At 40.6% G+C, this 19857-nt stretch overlaps 1 protein-coding gene across 1 annotated transcript in view; it reads left to right on the top strand.

Annotated features, from left to right (window-relative positions):
• Positions 1-252: 252 nt before the first annotated feature.
• Positions 253-19857, top strand: part of cdh11 (cadherin 11, type 2, OB-cadherin (osteoblast)) — a 64113-nt gene continuing 44508 nt past the window's right edge. Inside the window, exon 1 of the mRNA XM_085799337.1 lies at positions 253-303. The gene's annotated coding sequence lies outside the window, so the exon portion shown is untranslated. The remainder of the gene's footprint in view (positions 304-19857) is intronic.

Here is a 19857-nt window from a genome sequence, read left to right as displayed (position 1 = left end):
CAGTGACAGTGGCTGCTGCTGCTGCTGCTGGTTGTTTGTCTGCTGGTGAAGATGCTCATGTTTAGACTATTTTTAAGTCTTTATATTTCTATATCTACACATCCGACTTCCAGGTTTACACTGGTTCTGTTTCCTCTCACATGCAAACACTGAAGGTTTAACCATCCTATGTCGAATTACATCATAATGACGTAAAGCCCAGTGTGTTTGACATGTGATTAATGTAAACTCTCCCCTCTCTCTGTGTTTCAGGCAGATCTGTGTCAAACCCTCATCGTATCCGACACCAGTGATGAGCTAAAGGTGAGTCCTGACTCTTATTTTACATTTATTTTTTATTTCCCGGTTTCATGTGGAATCAAAAAGTGTGTGAATGAATCAGCATTGACACGACGTCGACCTGTTTTTGTCTTTTGAGAGTGAAAAAGCTTCATCTCCTCTTCTTTGTCGTTTTTTTCTCCTCTTGTTTCTGCCTCTCTGATGATTCCCGTCCCTTCGTGCTTCATAGAAACTCATCTGAATAGTTTCATCTTGTATTTGCCCACAGCAGCTTGTTAAAATATTAAATATGATGTCATGGCCCACAATGCATCTTGCCCTCCAGGCACGTGTTCCCAAAGTCACCGTATCACAAACCTCACATCTCCCATACTAAGCATTTTTTTCTTCCTTCTCCCTCCTCTTTTTTTTTTCCGCCAGCGTGGAAAAAAGTTGAATAGATTAAAAGGCAGATCTAATCGATCCTGAGTGTGCTTATCAGCGGCTGGCAGGCTGACGAGCCGATTTCAGAGCGGCGCGGTCTAATCCTTCAACTGCAGCAGCGGGAGGAGGAGGAGGAGGAGGAGGAGGAGGAGGAAGGAGACAAATAGGTGGAAAGACGTAGAGACAGTGGCTCTGGTGTTTTTGTTTTCACTAGGGATGTCACAATCACTTGTTTTCACAGTTAATCGCGGTATTAAACGCCTCAATTGATAGTAATTTAAATGCTAGAGTGTCATTTGTAATTGAAAAAAAAAGATTAAAATTAACTTAACCCTCCTCTTCCCTTCCTTCTTTCCTTCCTTTCTCCCTTCCTTCTTTCCATAATCCTTTCTCCCTTCCTTCTTTCCTTCCTTCTTCCCTTCTTTCCCTTTGCCCGTCCTTCTGCTTCCTTCCTTGACCTAATCTGTTCCCTCCCTCCATCTACCTTTCCTTCCTTTTCCCTTCTTTCTTTCCACAATCCTTTTTCCCTTCCTTCTTCCCTTCTTTCCCTTTGCCCGTCCTTCTGCTTCCTTCCTTGATCTAATCTGTTCCCTCCCTCCATCTTTCTTTCCTTCCTTTTTCCCTTCCTTCCTTCCTTCCTTTAATCCTTACTTCTTCCTTCCTTTTGACCCAATTGGTTCCCTCCCTCCATCCATCTTTCCTTCATTTTTCTGTTCTTTCTTTCCTCCCTTCTTTCCCCTGGTCCTTCCTTCCTTCCTTCCTTCCTTCCTTCCTTCCTTCCTTCCTTCCCTGACCCAGGAGGACAATATGAGGGTTTAAACATTTGGTCTAGATGACAATTAATGACTTTAATATATTAAACACTTCCCCTATAGCGGATTAATAATTGGTCATATTTTAATAGATACTTTATTATATTTTTGTAAATATTTAGCAATGTCATTATATTTTGACTATATTTGATTTTACACATTAATAGTGTAATAGTGAAATTGATAAATCCATAATAATCGTGATAATCATAATACTGTGATTGTTTCTCTGACAAGAAAATCTATAATCGTGACATCCCTGGTTTTCACTCATGATGATGATGATGATGATGAAGCTCGTTGAAGGCGTTCAGGTCCGACCGTCTGTAATGTTTTTAATCTGCAGTAATATCACCTCGCCTGTTAACCGGGGCTGAGTCGAGAGTGTCTGGACTGAGACGAGTGTCCTGACGAGTGGACGACGACGATGACACTTTAAGTGGATTTAACGGCGAGTCCGTCCACCCACGTGTCTCACTCATTAACCCGGCGTCTGTAGGTGTTTATTATATTTTCAGATGTGGATTATACAGACGTGGTAATTGGAGGCTTAAACGTCGTCGTCCTTGAAAGAAGAAACTCTTATCAGACTCTCGGCTTCTCGTCTGGATTATGTTTTTTTTTTTGTGTGTGTGTGTGTCTTGATTGACATCTATTGATTCTTCTGGTGACTTATCATGATTCATGCTTTCAGACGGCTTGAGCTGATTGGATGTTTTAACCTCCTGACCTCCAAACAGGGGGCGGATCTTGAGCACATATCCCATAATAGCTGCCTGGCCGGCCGGCTGACTGGCTGGCTGGCATTCATCCACATGACCTCCTCGTCCTCTGTCGCCGCGACCACAAAGTGACAAAGACTTTCAGTGTGTGTGTGTGTGTGTGTGTGTGTGTGTGTGTGTGTGTGTTACAGCTTTGAAGAACAAAAGTGTGAATGGTAACGAGGCGTCTTCTGATTTACTGTCCTGTGTGTGTGTGTGTGTGTGTGTCTGTGTGTGTGTGTGTGCGTGCGTGTCAGAGTCTTGAAGCTTGGTCGGCTAGATCTCATCTGGCAACAGCTCTGCACTGCTCTAACACAACTTAAAGGGATAGTTCACCCAAAATTGAAATTGCACTCATTATCTCCTCCCCTCATGTGGACTAAGGGCTGGGAGAAGTTTCAGAGTCCTCCGTGGCTTCTCTGAGTTACAGGGGGTCTCGGCGTAGCAGTGCATGTCCATATAACGGTTGCAAATGGATACCAACTGTCTTCGTAACAAAAAGACACACCAAAAAACATCCAAATACCTCCATGCTGCTCGTATGTAATGTCCGTCTTGTATTGAAGCCCCGAAATGCAAAATTGTCCCGAAAAAAATTTAATAAGTCTATATTTCAAGCTCCTCTTGCCAGTTCATCCAAATTTGACGAACTGGGAAGAGGAGCTTCGAGAAGCTTCCGCTACAAACAAGCTTGAAATATAGACTTATTTAATTTTTTTCAGGACAATTTCGCATTTCGGGGCTTCAATACAAGACGGACATTACATACGAGCAGCATGGAGGTATTTGGATGTTTTTTGGTGTGTCTTTTTGTTACGAAGACAGTTGGTATCCATTTGCAACCGTTATATGGACATGCACTGCTACGCCGAGACCCCCTGTAACTCAGAGAAGCCACGGAGGACTCTGAAACTTCTCCCAGCCCTTAGTCCACATGAGGGTGAGTAGATAATGAGAGAAATTAGAATTTTGGGTGGACTATCCCTTTAACACACTCTCTCTCTCACACACACACACACACACACGCACATACACATACACATACACACACACACACTTGTAGCTCCCCTCTCTGCCGTGCAGCATGCAGCCCTGTCTGTGTTTACATGCACGTCATGTAGTAGATGGTGCGTTTACTGGACTCTCTCTCTCTCTCTGTGCTGATTTTGCATTTCTGAACCAGGGGGCCTGTGGGGTGAACGCTTACTGCAGCGTTATTTGCAGATTAAGTGAAGCAGCAGCAGCGTAACGATTCAAAACTGAGATACTGAGATGAGAAGTGAAGCTGCAGCGGGAGTCGACATCATCTACTGTAGGACTGTCACCATCATGATATTTGAATCGACAATTAATCACCATGCAAATAATTGCGATTAACGGTTTAATCATCTTTTTCTGATCTTTTTATGCCACTTTAAGCCTGAACATAACACACATACACCTTATTATGAAGAAGAAAAGGAGATATTTATTGGCTTTGCAGCTAAATCCATGATGCTAATGTCAATAGATGCTCATCAGATATTAGAAATAAACAGTTTGTGCAATTAAACACAGCATGATGGTGTCAATAAAAAAAGGATCAGTCAAACCTCAAAAAGTGGGAAATGACGAGGAGATACACTGTAAAAAACAACCTGTTGTTTTTACAGGAAAGTGCTGGCAGCTGTGGCTACCAGAGAATTCCTGTAAAAAATACAGCAGCACAGTAGATAACTTTACTGACGAAATATGTTAATTGATTTACAGTGAATTAAATCACGCCTGAAACACGTTTAAAAACTGTTAAGTCTAAAAAAAAATAGGTTGTATATAAATTGACCATTTCCTGTTTTGTTTTACATGTAATAATTGCTTATTGTGCATCAATAAATGATAAAATTAACAGGAAAACATCAAACACTAATTTAAACTGGAAGAACAATAGTAAAACTTTGCATTTTAAATGAAGCTGTTCTGTACACAGTTCAAATGCAACCTGAAGCCTGAGAGTCTCGTATCTATAGACGATGGATCGGATCGCTAGCGGATCAGAAAACTTGGATTACTTAACGTTGACGTTTGGCCTCTTGCAATGATTACATTATTACATCATCTGTATAAAAACAGTTAGTTTAGTTTAGTTTAGTTTAGTTTATTAGTTTAATAAGGGACAATGTGCAATTACATTAATCATTTAAAGGAAAAAAATGAAAAGATGGTTGCACCAGATTTAGCTCCCAGCTAAAGTTGGATGACACTAACAGAAATGTCACATTTCCATCATGCTGCGTTCAATGTCGCACTGGAAATCAGGACTGATGTTGTTCACAGCTACAGAAAAATGTCCAACATTTGCAAAAACAACAACCACCAAGCAGCTAAAATGCAAAGTGCAGCTGTTCCTCCACATAAACTCAGTCACACGGAGCCGATAAGAGTCAAACTTTAAAAGTGTAGACAAGTTTTAACTATCGGGCTCATATATCTTTAAACATGTGACAGTGACGGGCGTCTGCGAGGACAGATAAGGAGCAGGAATTAGAGAGGAGGAGAAGATTCACACAAACACACAGTGAGTGAGTCTTCATGCCCTCCACCGGTATCGATCAGCCAGCAGTCGGACTGATTGAGAGCTAGATACAGAAGAAGCACTCGTCAATAAAATACTGAGGGAAACCTGGAGAGAGTTTTAAAGAGACACACACACACACACTAACACACACACAGAAACAGCTGCAGAGTTTGAGATGCTATAATAAAAGCGTTTCTCTGGTAACGAGGAGTTAAAGTCATGAAGACAGAAAATGAATCCTTGATCTGAAACTGGAGACGGGTTCAGTCAGAGATGATGATGATGATGATGATGATGAGAGATGGATGAAGATGTCAACATCTCTTTTCCATGTAACCGAAGCAGAATCCCGTCTCTCCAGATGTTGTCTGGACTCTGACAGCAGCTGGAAGACTGATCCTGTATCAGTTTCAGCTTCAGGATTCAAGATTTTATATGTTTATTCTTCATGGAGCTGAGGCGATGGAACGACTGATGCTCTTAGAAAGCAGCGTAAATTGCCGTCTCATCTCAGGAAAACTGTCTCTATAGAAAAAATGAAAAATCAAAATTTACAGCTGAATGTCGCTGTCGATATTTCGGCTCCTTCAGGAATTCAAGTGGAAACAGTAGAACGTGAACTTTAATGTCCAGAAAACTACTTTTCACACACACACAATGTTCCTGTCAGTGTGAAGAGAAACCAAACGAGGCCAAAAAAACACTCCATGTGGTGTTTTTCAAGACCTATAATATTGGACCCGCTCCCTTTTACCAGTTCTGTCTGTGAGAGCTCGTTCCACCTCGACATGTCACAGACCTGACGTGGTGCTGAAGTGTCTTCATATCAGATCCTCAGGTGGATTTTTGGAAGCGATTCCCAGAGTGAGAAAATCTCAAAATGCCGCCCCAGTGTTTTCATGTAGACACCCAAAACAGATCTTTTGTGAAATGATGATGTCATACAACGACTGGAAAACAAGGAAAAACTCCAAGGCACTCTCTTGAGTTACTAAAAAATGCCTTTAAATTGATCTGGCATTGTCACAATGACATGTTTAAAATGACTATGACACGTTTCGGCATCAAGCCTTCATCAGGGAGTCAAACAGATAATTCAGATACACCCATAGGTCTTTTGTCTTGGTGTTTAACCAATGACAAGCTGCCACTCGGTTGCTGCAGAGGAGGCTTGGCCATAATAACCCACCCCACAGCTAACACAAGGCTGGATAAAGAAAAAAACAATGGTCAGTATACTATATACATTTCAAATGCATAAGGGTGCAGATAATAAAAAAATATTACAACAATAGATACTGGATAAGATACAATGATCAATACAACAAAAGGCTTGATTCTGAAATGCGTCGTATTTTAAACACGTCATTGTGACAATGTCAGATTAATTAAAGCCATTTTTAGTAACTCAAGAGAGTGTTGTTTTCCACATCCCTTGGATCCTTCTCCATTAAATCATCACTGATCAATGTATTCACTCTGACTCGACTCCCATTCCACTAGTCAACTTATAATGTTTGGAGTTTGAACACAACGGGAAGTTTTCTGTCTTCTTCTTCTCTGTTTTTGGCGTATACAGTATGTGTGGCAGCGTTACAGCGTCACACACAGGCCTGGTGGATGTACTACAGCGTCTAGAGTTGTTTTCAGTGGATCCGTGTGTAGATGTGCAGATATTTCTTGAAATTATGTCGTGTTTTATGAGAAACTTTTTCAAAACGAACAAGTTTTGGATGAAGTTCTGTTTCCATGTGGACGAGGTCTGAGTCTCCTTGGAGCAATGAACTGGATCAATTCGCCTCAATCAGCTGTTTGGTGGCGAATTGATCGTCAACATTTCGCAAAGCCTACGTAGTTGGTTTGTTCCAGATAAACTAACTTTTTTTCCGACCAGCTGGTGCATTGTAAACTTTTACTTAACCCTTTACTTAACCCTCCTCTTCCCTTCCTTCTTTCCTTCCTTTCTCCCTTCCTTCTTTCCATAATCCTTTCTCCCTTCCTTCTTTCCTTCCTTCTTCCCTTCTTTCCCTTTGCCCGTCCTTCTGCTTCCTTCCTTGACCTAATCTGTTCCCTCCCTCCATCTACCTTTCCTTCCTTTTCCCTTCTTTCTTTCCACAATCCTTTTTCCCTTCCTTCTTCCCTTCTTTCCCTTTGCCCGTCCTTCTGCTTCCTTCCTTGATCTAATCTGTTCCCTCCCTCCATCTTTCTTTCCTTCCTTTTTCCCTTCCTTCCTTCCTTCCTTTAATCCTTACTTCTTCCTTCCTTTTGACCCAATTGGTTCCCTCCCTCCATCCATCTTTCCTTCATTTTTCTGTTCTTTCTTTCCTCCCTTCTTTCCCCTGGTCCTTCCTTCCTTCCTTCCTTCCTTCCTTCCTTCCTTCCTTCCTTCCCTGACCCAGGAGGACAATATGAGGGTTTAAACATTTGGTCTAGATGACAATTAATGACTTTAATATATTAAACACTTCCCCTATAGCGGATTAATAATTGGTCATATTTTAATAGATACTTTATTATATTTTTGTAAATATTTAGCAATGTCATTATATTTTGACTATATTTGATTTTACACATTAATAGTGTAATAGTGAAATTGATAAATCCATAATAATCGTGATAATCATAATACTGTGATTATTTCTCTGACAAGAAAATCTATAATCGTGACATCCCTGGTTTTCACTCATGATGATGATGATGATGATGAAGCTCGTTGAAGGCGTTCAGGTCCGACCGTCTGTAATGTTTTTAATCTGCAGTAATATCACCTCGCCTGTTAACCGGGGCTGAGTCGAGAGTGTCTGGACTGAGACGAGTGTCCTGACGAGTGGACGACGACGATGACACTTTAAGTGGATTTAACGGCGAGTCCGTCCACCCACGTGTCTCACTCATTAACCCGGCGTCTGTAGGTGTTTATTATATTTTCAGATGTGGATTATACAGACGTGGTAATTGGAGGCTTAAACGTCGTCGTCCTTGAAAGAAGAAACTCTTATCAGACTCTCGGCTTCTCGTCTGGATTATGTTTTTTTTTTTGTGTGTGTGTGTGTCTTGATTGACATCTATTGATTCTTCTGGTGACTTATCATGATTCATGCTTTCAGACGGCTTGAGCTGATTGGATGTTTTAACCTCCTGACCTCCAAACAGGGGGCGGATCTTGAGCACATATCCCATAATAGCTGCCTGGCCGGCCGGCTGACTGGCTGGCTGGCATTCATCCACATGACCTCCTCGTCCTCTGTCGCCGCGACCACAAAGTGACAAAGACTTTCAGTGTGTGTGTGTGTGTGTGTGTGTGTGTGTGTGTGTGTGTTACAGCTTTGAAGAACAAAAGTGTGAATGGTAACGAGGCGTCTTCTGATTTACTGTCCTGTGTGTGTGTGTGTGTGTGTGTCTGTGTGTGTGTGTGTGCGTGCGTGTCAGAGTCTTGAAGCTTGGTCGGCTAGATCTCATCTGGCAACAGCTCTGCACTGCTCTAACACAACTTAAAGGGATAGTTCACCCAAAATTGAAATTGCACTCATTATCTCCTCCCCCTCATGTGGACTAAGGGCTGGGAGAAGTTTCAGAGTCCTCCGTGGCTTCTCTGAGTTACAGGGGGTCTCGGCGTAGCAGTGCATGTCCATATAACGGTTGCAAATGGATACCAACTGTCTTCGTAACAAAAAGACACACCAAAAAACATCCAAATACCTCCATGCTGCTCGTATGTAATGTCCGTCTTGTATTGAAGCCCCGAAATGCAAAATTGTCCCGAAAAAAATTTAATAAGTCTATATTTCAAGCTCCTCTTGCCAGTTCATCCAAATTTGACGAACTGGGAAGAGGAGCTTCGAGAAGCTTCCGCTACAAACAAGCTTGAAATATAGACTTATTTAATTTTTTTCAGGACAATTTCGCATTTCGGGGCTTCAATACAAGACGGACATTACATACGAGCAGCATGGAGGTATTTGGATGTTTTTTGGTGTGTCTTTTTGTTACGAAGACAGTTGGTATCCATTTGCAACCGTTATATGGACATGCACTGCTACGCCGAGACCCCCTGTAACTCAGAGAAGCCACGGAGGACTCTGAAACTTCTCCCAGCCCTTAGTCCACATGAGGGTGAGTAGATAATGAGAGAAATTAGAATTTTGGGTGGACTATCCCTTTAACACACTCTCTCTCTCACACACACACACACACACACGCACATACACATACACATACACACACACACACTTGTAGCTCCCCTCTCTGCCGTGCAGCATGCAGCCCTGTCTGTGTTTACATGCACGTCATGTAGTAGATGGTGCGTTTACTGGACTCTCTCTCTCTCTCTGTGCTGATTTTGCATTTCTGAACCAGGGGGCCTGTGGGGTGAACGCTTACTGCAGCGTTATTTGCAGATTAAGTGAAGCAGCAGCAGCGTAACGATTCAAAACTGAGATACTGAGATGAGAAGTGAAGCTGCAGCGGGAGTCGACATCATCTACTGTAGGACTGTCACCATCATGATATTTGAATCGACAATTAATCACCATGCAAATAATTGCGATTAACGGTTTAATCATCTTTTTCTGATCTTTTTATGCCACTTTAAGCCTGAACATAACACACATACACCTTATTATGAAGAAGAAAAGGAGATATTTATTGGCTTTGCAGCTAAATCCATGATGCTAATGTCAATAGATGCTCATCAGATATTAGAAATAAACAGTTTGTGCAATTAAACACAGCATGATGGTGTCAATAAAAAAAGGATCAGTCAAACCTCAAAAAGTGGGAAATGACGAGGAGATACACTGTAAAAAACAACCTGTTGTTTTTACAGGAAAGTGCTGGCAGCTGTGGCTACCAGAGAATTCCTGTAAAAAATACAGCAGCACAGTAGATAACTTTACTGACGAAATATGTTAATTGATTTACAGTGAATTAAATCACGCCTGAAACACGTTTAAAAACTGTTAAGTCTAAAAAAAAATAGGTTGTATATAAATTGACCATTTCCTGTTTTGTTTTACATGTAATAATTGCTTATTGTGCATCAATAAATGATAAAATTAACAGGAAAACATCAAACACTAATTTAAACTGGAAGAACAATAGTAAAACTTTGCATTTTAAATGAAGCTGTTCTGTACACAGTTCAAATGCAACCTGAAGCCTGAGAGTCTCGTATCTATAGACGATGGATCGGATCGCTAGCGGATCAGAAAACTTGGATTACTTAACGTTGACGTTTGGCCTCTTGCAATGATTACATTATTACATCATCTGTATAAAAACAGTTAGTTTAGTTTAGTTTAGTTTAGTTTATTAGTTTAATAAGGGACAATGTGCAATTACATTAATCATTTAAAGGAAAAAAATGAAAAGATGGTTGCACCAGATTTAGCTCCCAGCTAAAGTTGGATGACACTAACAGAAATGTCACATTTCCATCATGCTGCGTTCAATGTCGCACTGGAAATCAGGACTGATGTTGTTCACAGCTACAGAAAAATGTCCAACATTTGCAAAAACAACAACCACCAAGCAGCTAAAATGCAAAGTGCAGCTGTTCCTCCACATAAACTCAGTCACACGGAGCCGATAAGAGTCAAACTTTAAAAGTGTAGACAAGTTTTAACTATCGGGCTCATATATCTTTAAACATGTGACAGTGACGGGCGTCTGCGAGGACAGATAAGGAGCAGGAATTAGAGAGGAGAAGCAGATTCACACAAACACACAGTGAGTGAGTCTTCATGCCCTCCACCGGTATTGATCAGCCAGCAGTCGGACTGATTGAGAGCTAGATACAGAAGAAGCACTCGTCAATAAAATACTGAGGGAAACCTGGAGAGAGTTTTAAAGAGACACACACACACACACTAACACACACACACAGAAACAACTGCAGAGTTTGAGATGCTATAATAAAAGCGTTTCTCTGGTAACGAGGAGTTAAAGGCATAAAGACAGAAAATGAATCCTTGATCTGAAACTGGAGACGGGATCAGTCAGAGATGATGATGATGATGATGATGATGAGAGATGGATGAAGATGTCAACATCTCTTTTCCATGTAACCGAAGCAGAATCCCGTCTCTCCAGATGTTGTCTGGACTCTGACAGCAGCTGGAAGACTGATCCTGTATCAGTTTCAGCTTCAGGATTCAAGATCTTATATGTTTATTCTTCATGGAGCTGAGACGATGCCGATGGAACGACTGATGCTCTTAAAAAGCAGCGTGAATTGCCGTCTCATCTCAGGAAAACTGTCTATATAGAAAAAAAAGAAAAATCTAAATGTACAGCTGAATGTCGCTGTCGTTATTTCGGCTCCTTCGGGAATTCAAGTGGAAATAGGAGAATGTGAACTTTAATGTCCAGAAAACTACTTTTCACACACACACAATGTTCCTGTCAGTGTGAAGAGAAATCAAACAAGGCCAAAAAACACTCCATGGCGTGTTTTTCAAGACCTGTAATATTGGACCCGCTCCCTTTTACCAGTTCTGTCTGTGAGAGCTCGTTCCACCTAGACATGTCAGACCTGACATGGTGCTGAAGTGTCTTCATATCAGATCCTCAGGTGGATTTTTGGAAGCGATTCCCAGAGTGAGAAAATCTCAAAATGCCGCCCCAGTGTTTTCATGTAGACACCCAAAACAGATCTTTTGTGAAATGATGATGTCATACAACGACTGGAAAACAAGGAAAAACTCCAAGGCACTCTCTTGAGTTACTAAAAAATGCCTTTAAATTGATCTGGCATTGTCACAATGACATGTTTAAAATGACTATGACACGTTTCGGCATCAAGCCTTCATCAGGGAGTCAAACAGATAATTCAGATACACCCATAGGTCTTTTGTCTTGGTGTTTAACCAATGACAAGCTGCCACTCGGTTGCTGCAGAGGAGGCTTGGCCATAATAACCCACCCCACAGCTAACACAAGGCTGGATAAAGAAAAAAACAATGGTCAGTATACTATATACATTTCAAATGCATAAGGGTGCAGATAATAAAAAAATATTACAACAATAGATACTGGATAAGATACAATGATCAATACAACAAAAGGCTTGATTCTGAAATGCGTCGTATTTTAAACACGTCATTGTGACAATGTCAGATTAATTAAAGCCATTTTTAGTAACTCAAGAGAGTGTTGTTTTCCACATCCCTTGGATCCTTCTCCATTAAATCATCACTGATCAATGTATTCACTCTGACTCGACTCCCATTCCACTAGTCAACTTATAATGTTTGGAGTTTGAACACAACGGGAAGTTTTCTGTCTTCTTCTTCTCTGTTTTTGGCGTATACAGTATGTGTGGCAGCGTTACAGCGTCACACACAGGCCTGGTGGATGTACTACAGCGTCTAGAGTTGTTTTCAGTGGATCCGTGTGTAGATGTGCAGATATTTCTTGAAATTATGTCGTGTTTTATGAGAAACTTTTTCAAAACGAACAAGTTTTGGATGAAGTTCTGTTTCCATGTGGACGAGGTCTGAGTCTCCTTGGAGCAATGAACTGGATCAATTCGCCTCAATCAGCTGTTTGGTGGCGAATTGATCGTCAACATTTCGCAAAGCCTACGTAGTTGGTTTGTTCCAGATAAACTAACTTTTTTTCCGACCAGCTGGTGCATTGTAAACTTTTACTTAAAAACGTACTCTTGAACCAGTTTATTATTTTGACACATATAGGCTAATTGTGCCTCATTCACAACACTGTGTCTGGGTATTTTGCGATGTTTCTACTACAGAATTATACTTACTGGCCATTTGTACCTCACACAACCCCACTTAAAAAAAAAACCCTGAACTGTCCCTTTAATTAAAAGGCACCAGAAATGGCATCTAAAAGTTCCTCTGCGACGCCCATGCTCCATTCCTCACTTCCTGTGGGAGAGAAAGCAGGAAACCTGAGTCCTGAGCAGAATAATAAAACCTCCTCTAAACCTTCTGTAGCGACGATGAGTGGCTCCTCTCTGCTGGAGCTGCAGTTTTTATTTCTGTAAAAGTGTGTCAAAGATGTTTCTGCTTATAAATCCAGGATGTAATCATCAGAAATCCGGTAAAAAAAAACAAAAAAAAAAAGTTTAATCTGAAAGCGTCAGAATGAGACGGCAGAGTCGAGTCGCCCACCTGCACTGGATCTGAACCAGCAACGAAACAACAACAACAGTCACTGACCCACATGTGCTCGTTATTGCTTTTTGATTCATAGATACACACACACACATACACACACACACATGGGCGGATGGATTTTTTTTTGTCTTCTCATTTTTGCAAAGGTCAGATGAGACTTTTTTTTTTTTTTTTTTTTTCCCCCGTTGGCCTTGGATGGATTTCATTTTAATTCTGCTCTGCGTCGGCCTTTATCTGCAGCTCTGTGCTCTGCATCCCAATCTCTCTCTCCTCTTTCTTTCTTTCTGTCCATACGTCTGCTGCACCAATCAAATGTAAATATCCAAAAAGCATCATCAGAGAGAAAGAGACTGAGAGAGAGGAGGGGAAAAAAAGCTGATGAAGAGAAAAGGGAGGGTGGATTGGGAAGGGAAAGAGAAAGAATGAGCAGATAAATGTGTTTGAGGAGAGATTACCATGCATCATAAACCCATAAAGCCTGCAAAGAAACAGAGAGGAGGGATGGAGGGATGGAAAGAGAGAGAGAGAGAAGAGAAGAGGAGGATTCAGGATAAAGAAAAAGAAGACGAAGAGATGCAAAATCTGGATGATAGGGACGGACAGAGAGAGAGGGATGGAGGTGAAGACAGGACGGAGCAGAGAGGATGTCAAAAGGCTGAGACATGAGAGAGAGACGGAGAGAGAGAAACAACTGTAAGCCCCCGAGATTAACTCTCTCTTTATTTCTTTATGGGTAAGAATGGAGAAAAAAAGAGGATTTCCACCTCCATCCTCTCAGCCTCCCTTTGATACCCCCCCTCTCTCTCTCTCTCTCTCTGTCTCATATTCTTTTATCATCTCTGCATCATGTTGAACACACATCTATCTCTCACCAGGCTGGACACGAATAAATCCCTCTCTTTTTAGTTCTTAGTTCTTTTATTTTTGCACAATTTAAAAGAATACAACATCATAAAACATGATAGGTGATAATGCAGCAGTGCAGGGAGAGGCAAAAAACCATGGTGGGCTTATCTGAATCCTCCACCTTATAATAATCATTTCATGTACAAAAGCACAAGATAACATTAAAAAATTTATGAAAATAATAGTGACTAACAACATTAATATAGAAAAAAAAACAGAAAATATAAGTGTGTGTGATAATGAGAATAATAATCAGTATTAAAATGTATAGTTATGAATGAACAGCAAGACAAATGCCTATACAATACATTACAAAACAGCAGTTACTGTAAAGGGACAACGAGGAGTTTTGGAAAAGCGAAGTGTTTTCACACTACATTTATGAGCCTCCGCGCACACCGTACATTTCTTTGACCGGCGCAAGACAGACTCATGTTTTCATTCATCAAGAATTAAAGTCAGAGGTTCGAAGACGATCACATACCGTCGTAGTTCCGACCATAAATGGCCACGAAACCGAAAGTAAAGAAAGCTGGTCGGCTCGCCCAGCATTTCTGCCACCACTAATAATAACAAAATAACGATAGAGACAAAACGATAAATTTATAGAAAATGGGCCCATTAACAAGTGTAGGTAGCGGAGATTCATCCACATTAACGTGAGACTTTTTTATAACCAAATAGAAACTCCTTGTTGTCCCTTTAAATGATCTTTTAAACATTTTTTAAAACATTTCACAGAAGAACATTTTTTTGGCTAAATGGGAGAAACCATTCTTGAGAATTGACCCCTGAGGAGTTTAGGAAGATGAAGATTTGCAGATTGGCGTGTTGTATTGTCTTTCTCTTTCTCTTCTCTGTTGAAATCATCCTCTGTTTTTTGTGTTCTAATAATTCTTCACCTCCTTCCTTCCTCTCCTCCTCCTCCTCCTCCTCCCCTAGCAGCTGTGTAACTACATGCAACAGCAGCGCTCCTCCTCCTCCTCCTCCTCCTCCTGCTCCTCCTCCTCCTAGTTGTTGTGGTCGAGCTTTAACAAGCTTCTGCTAATAAGATAAACGAGCTTCACGCTGACCAGTTAATGGTGCGTTCACTGGCTCTCCACAGTGGTCGTTATTTGGAGTTTTCCTGATGTGATGCAGATGTAGAAGATTTTTATTACAGTACTTTCATTATTAGCTGGTTAATCTCATGCACTGACTGCACACTGCAAAAATTCAAAATCTTACCAAGAATATTTGTCTTATTTCTAGTCAAAATGTCATTTCTAGTCAAAATAAATCTAATTATACTTAAAATAAGACTCATCACATTTAAAAAGTAGCTTGTTTTTAGACACTTTTTAATTTTTTCAAGCTAATTTTCCACTTTGAATGAGTTTCTTATTACAAACACAAAAAACTTCCTTTCACTGGCAGATTTTTCTACTTATTTCAATTGAAAATTAGTTTGAAACAAGTGAAAATGATCTGAAAACAAGTTGATTTTTAGGTGATGAGTCTTATTTTAAGTGGAAAGAAATTAGTTTTGACTAGAAATGAGACATTTTGACAAGAAATAAGACAAATATTCTTGGAAATATTTTGAGTTTTTGCAGTGTACACTTTTCCCAATCACACAGCTGGTCCTCGAACGCCACCTGAGCTGAACTGAAGCTTTTACTTTTATTTGGCCACAGACCAGATGTTGCTGTGCTGTTTCCTCCTGAGTGAGGAGCTGCACAGCTGCATGAGGATGAGGATGAGGATGATGATGAGGATGATGATGCTGTTTGAAATGGGATGGACAGTGAATGCATCTCCACAGCTGGACTGTGTGAAACTGGTTTTAAAGTGAAGCAGCAGCAGCAGCGTCTCAGGTTTCTCTCTCCGCACCTCGTCTCCCGTCTCCCTCGGCTTCCCTTCACTCCAGCTGCAGCAGCTACACTTTCCATTCCCTCTTCCTCCTCCTCCTCCTCCTCCTCTCCCCTCCATCCTTCTTCTCTCCATTCCTGAGTTTTACTTATATATCACACTACACTACAGTACACTACAACACAGCGGCTGATTAATATCCTTGCATGTCGCTGCAGCTGTTACTGTTACTGTTACTCCTGAATATGAAGCTATGAGACGATGCGTTCACTGTCACCGGTGTTTAACCACAAACCACCGGTCCAGAGAGTTACAATGACTGAGTTAGTCTTTGTTCACTTCACACACTGCAAAAAACTCAAAATCTTTCCAAGAATATTTGTCTTATTTCTTGTCAAAATGTCTCATTTCTAGTCAAAACTAATCTCTTTCCACTTAAAATAAAACTCATCACCTAAAAATGTACTTGTTTTTAGATCATTTTCACTTGTTTCAAACAAATTGTCACTTGAAATAAGTAGAAAAATCTGCCAGTGAAAGCAAGTTTTTTGTGCTTGAAGAAAAACTTCACTCCACTTTCAGATTTTTCTTCTTATTTCAAGTGAAAATCTGCTTGAAAGAAGTAAAAAGTGTCTAAAAACAAGCTACTTTTTAAATGTGTTGAGTCTTATTTTAAGTATAATGAGATTAGTTTTGACTAGAAATGAGACAAATATTCTTGGTAAGATATTTGAGTTTTTAATGCAGACGTATAAATCCTTCTTTATGTTTGTTTTACAGCCTCTTTCTTTCTTCTCCTCCTCCTCCTCCTCTTCCTGTGGTTATGTGGCCTCTCTTTCTCTCTCTCTCTCTCTTTCTCTCTCTCTCCTTCATTTCCCTGTGGTCGCCCGTCCTGCTCCCTGAGCCTTTAAGAATCTCAACTATTTTATTTTTCCTTTTGCCTCAAATCAATTCCAGACGCCACCGTTTCCTGCCCCCCCACCCCTCTCCGACCCCCCACCCCCACCTTTCTCTCTCTTTCTACCTCCCTTAGGGGCTATAGACCAAAACCACACACACACACACACAGATGGAGTGAGTAACACAGAGAGTCTCAGGTTTTTGCTTTTCCATAGAATAAATTCCACTTTTCCACTTTTCTTTTCTTTTTTTCTTCTATTCCAGGAATTGTGTGTTTTTTCTTTTTGTGCGTCTATTTTTATGATTGAGCAACCTGTTTTTTTCTCTTTTTCTTTCCCAAATGACTTCTTCCTCCTCCCCACTTCTTTTTCTTCTTTCTTCTTCCCCTCCTTCGGTGTTTGTCTTGGCAGATCTCCTGTCACACTCATCCGTCTTTTTATCTCTCAGATTACAGTTAAAGGTGCAGTGACAGAGTCATGAATCTCCTGTGATTGTGTGACCTGTCCTGGGTCAAGGAAGGAGGGAAGGAAGGATGAAGGGATAGATGAACGGAAGGAAGGAAGGACAAAGGGAAAGAAGGAAGGAAGGAGGACAGAAGGACGAAGGGAAGGAAGGAAGGAAGGACAAAGGGAACGATGGGAGGAAAGAAAGAAGGGAAAAAGGAAGGAAAGATAGATGGAGGGAGGGAACAGATTGGGTCAAAAAAGAAGGGACGAAGGGAAGGGAAGGGAAGGAAAGAAGGGAGGGAGGCAAAAAGGATTGTGGAAAGAAGGAAGGGAAAAGGGAACGAAAGAAAGAAAGATGGAGGGAGGGTACAAGCAGGTCAACTGGATCAAAAGGGGAAGGAAGAAGAAGTAAGGACGAAGGGAGGGAAGGAAGGAAGGAAAGAAAGAAGGAAGGATGGAGGGAGTGAACAGATTGGGTCAAGAAAGGAAGGAAGGAAGCTAGGAAGGAAGGAAGGACAAAGGGAAAGAAGGAAGGAAGGAAGGAAGGACGAAGGGAAAGAAAGAAGGAAGGACAAAGGGAATGATGGGAGGAAAGAAGGAAGGGAAAAGGGAAGGAAAGATAGATGGAGGGAGGGAAGAGATTGGGTCAAAAAAGAAGGGACGAAGGGAAGGAAAGAAGGAAGGGAATTGATTGAAAACTTTATTGAACAACATTAGACAAGTGTTCAAAAGGATTAAAAACACAATAAAGCCCAAAGGCTTATTTCCATTGTGGTCCTATTTGATGGTAGACAAAAGGGAAGGAAAGAAAGATGGAGGGAGAGAACAGATTTGTTCCAAGGAAGCAAGAAGAAGGAAGGAAGAAGGGAAAGGGAAGGAAAGAAAAATGGAAGGAGAGAGCAGATTCGTTCAAGGAAGGAAGGAAAGAAGGAAGGATGGAGGAAGGGAACAGATTGGGTCATTTTGACCCAGAAGTACAACAGAAGGGTTAAAGCAAAGCAGCGAGAAAACGTTTTTATTTTTAGTGTCTAAAATAAAAAGCGATGGAGAGAAGAAGAAAAAGAAGGAGGAGGGGAAAAAAGGCAAAGCGAAAAAAAGAAATGTGTCATTTTCTGCAGCACCATGTCATTATCCATATTCATTTTCCTTTGCTGAGTATATTCTGAGTCGTCTGCAGTAATTACAGCGTCACTCCAGAGCTGTAATGCAAAGCTGTAATTGCTGTGGTGGATCCTGCTGGACTGTGACAGGACGAGAGAGGGAGGGATGGAGGAAGAGAGAAGGAGGGAGGAGGAGGGAGGAGTGAAAAGAAAATATGAAGAAGAGAAGCAGGAGAAAGAGAAAGAGGAGGACAGAGAGGAATTTAATTGAAGTGGTCGTTAATTAAAGATGCCCCCCCTCGTTCATAAGGTTTCTGTGTGAAGACGCGACCTCGCCTCCTCCTTTATACAGTATAATCTCCACACTCTTGACTCCAGCGGTTCGTCATAATGAACCACAGACATCCTGAATGAATGAATGAATGTCGGAGTTTCCTCCTTCTCATTGTGAAAAAAACCCCCCAGTAAACACTATAACAACAAACGGGCTAATTGGAGCGACAGAGTGTAGCAGCAGCTCCCTTTGTTTTACTGTCTGTTACTGACAGAGAGAGAGAGAGAGAGAGGATGTGTTTGGTCATCAGTTTGTTTTCAGCCCACAGCTTTAAGGCCAAATTAGAAAATGGCGCAGTGATGCACATTGCTGCGCACTGGAAATATCATTTTTCGCCCTCAAAGTTCATTAATTGAGCTTTTTTTAGACGAGCAGGACTTTGGCCACAGTTAAAGTTTTATTAGTTGTCTAATGATAATAAGAGAAAAATGTAATTAATGGAAAAATATAAGTTGAAATGCTAAAAGACACTTAAAAAGTGCTTAAAGTTAACCCTTTCATACCCTGGACCATTAGAAGAGTCAATGAAGTGACTGTTTCTGGTTCTTCACCCTGTGAGGGTCATAATTCATCCAAATATATATAAGAAAATATTTATAAAAGCACACAGATAAAGATAAATTAATATTTAATAATACATAAAAAATACTTAAATACTTGTTCTAGACTTAAATAATGCAGTTTATTTGTCAAAAATAAGTTTCTAAATGTGATTTGTCGCCCAAAAAAGGGTTAAAAGACAACAGTAAAAACATAAAAAATGTTGTAATTCATTGTTTTGGTTTGCAGATCAATCGATCAATCTATCTGTGATCCATTGATCTGGCCTTTCAGGTAACTTAAAAAGGTTAAAAGATGATTTATTTTCACTTTAATTTACATTTTAACTTGTTTCCCTTTTTATCCTGTGAGCTAAAATACAAATTTGGTGACAGTGTTGATCTGTTATTGATTAGTGATGTCTGATTCAGCCTGTAACGAAGCTCCATCGGGTCTCTGTTGTCTGTTCTACCTATACTTTTTTTATTTAAAGTTTCTGAAAACACAGATTTCACTATCAAGTTCAGTATTTTCTGTATAGGCAGCTGTGGTGAATGCACCAGGACAGATGTGCAGCTGTGGTGCTCAGAGGTCGAGTTACTCTGGTCTCTGAGTCACAAAACATGTTTCCTAAATGATAGGCTAGTTGTTGTTTTTTTGTCTCATTAGCAGAACGATTGCTCATAATTTACAGCTGATTATTTCCATATAAATGAGTGTGATTTTCACTAATTGAGGACGCTAATTGAAACGAGCAAAAACACACACACAAACACTTTATTTTGTAGAAAACACAGAATAATTCAGTGT

The sequence above is a fragment of the Trachurus japonicus genome, chromosome 15, assembly GCF_045865225.1.
Source record: "Trachurus japonicus isolate A0001 chromosome 15, Traja_1.0".
Lineage (NCBI taxonomy): Eukaryota > Metazoa > Chordata > Actinopteri > Carangiformes > Carangidae > Trachurus > Trachurus japonicus.
This window is presented reverse-complemented; position numbering and strand designations above follow the sequence as displayed.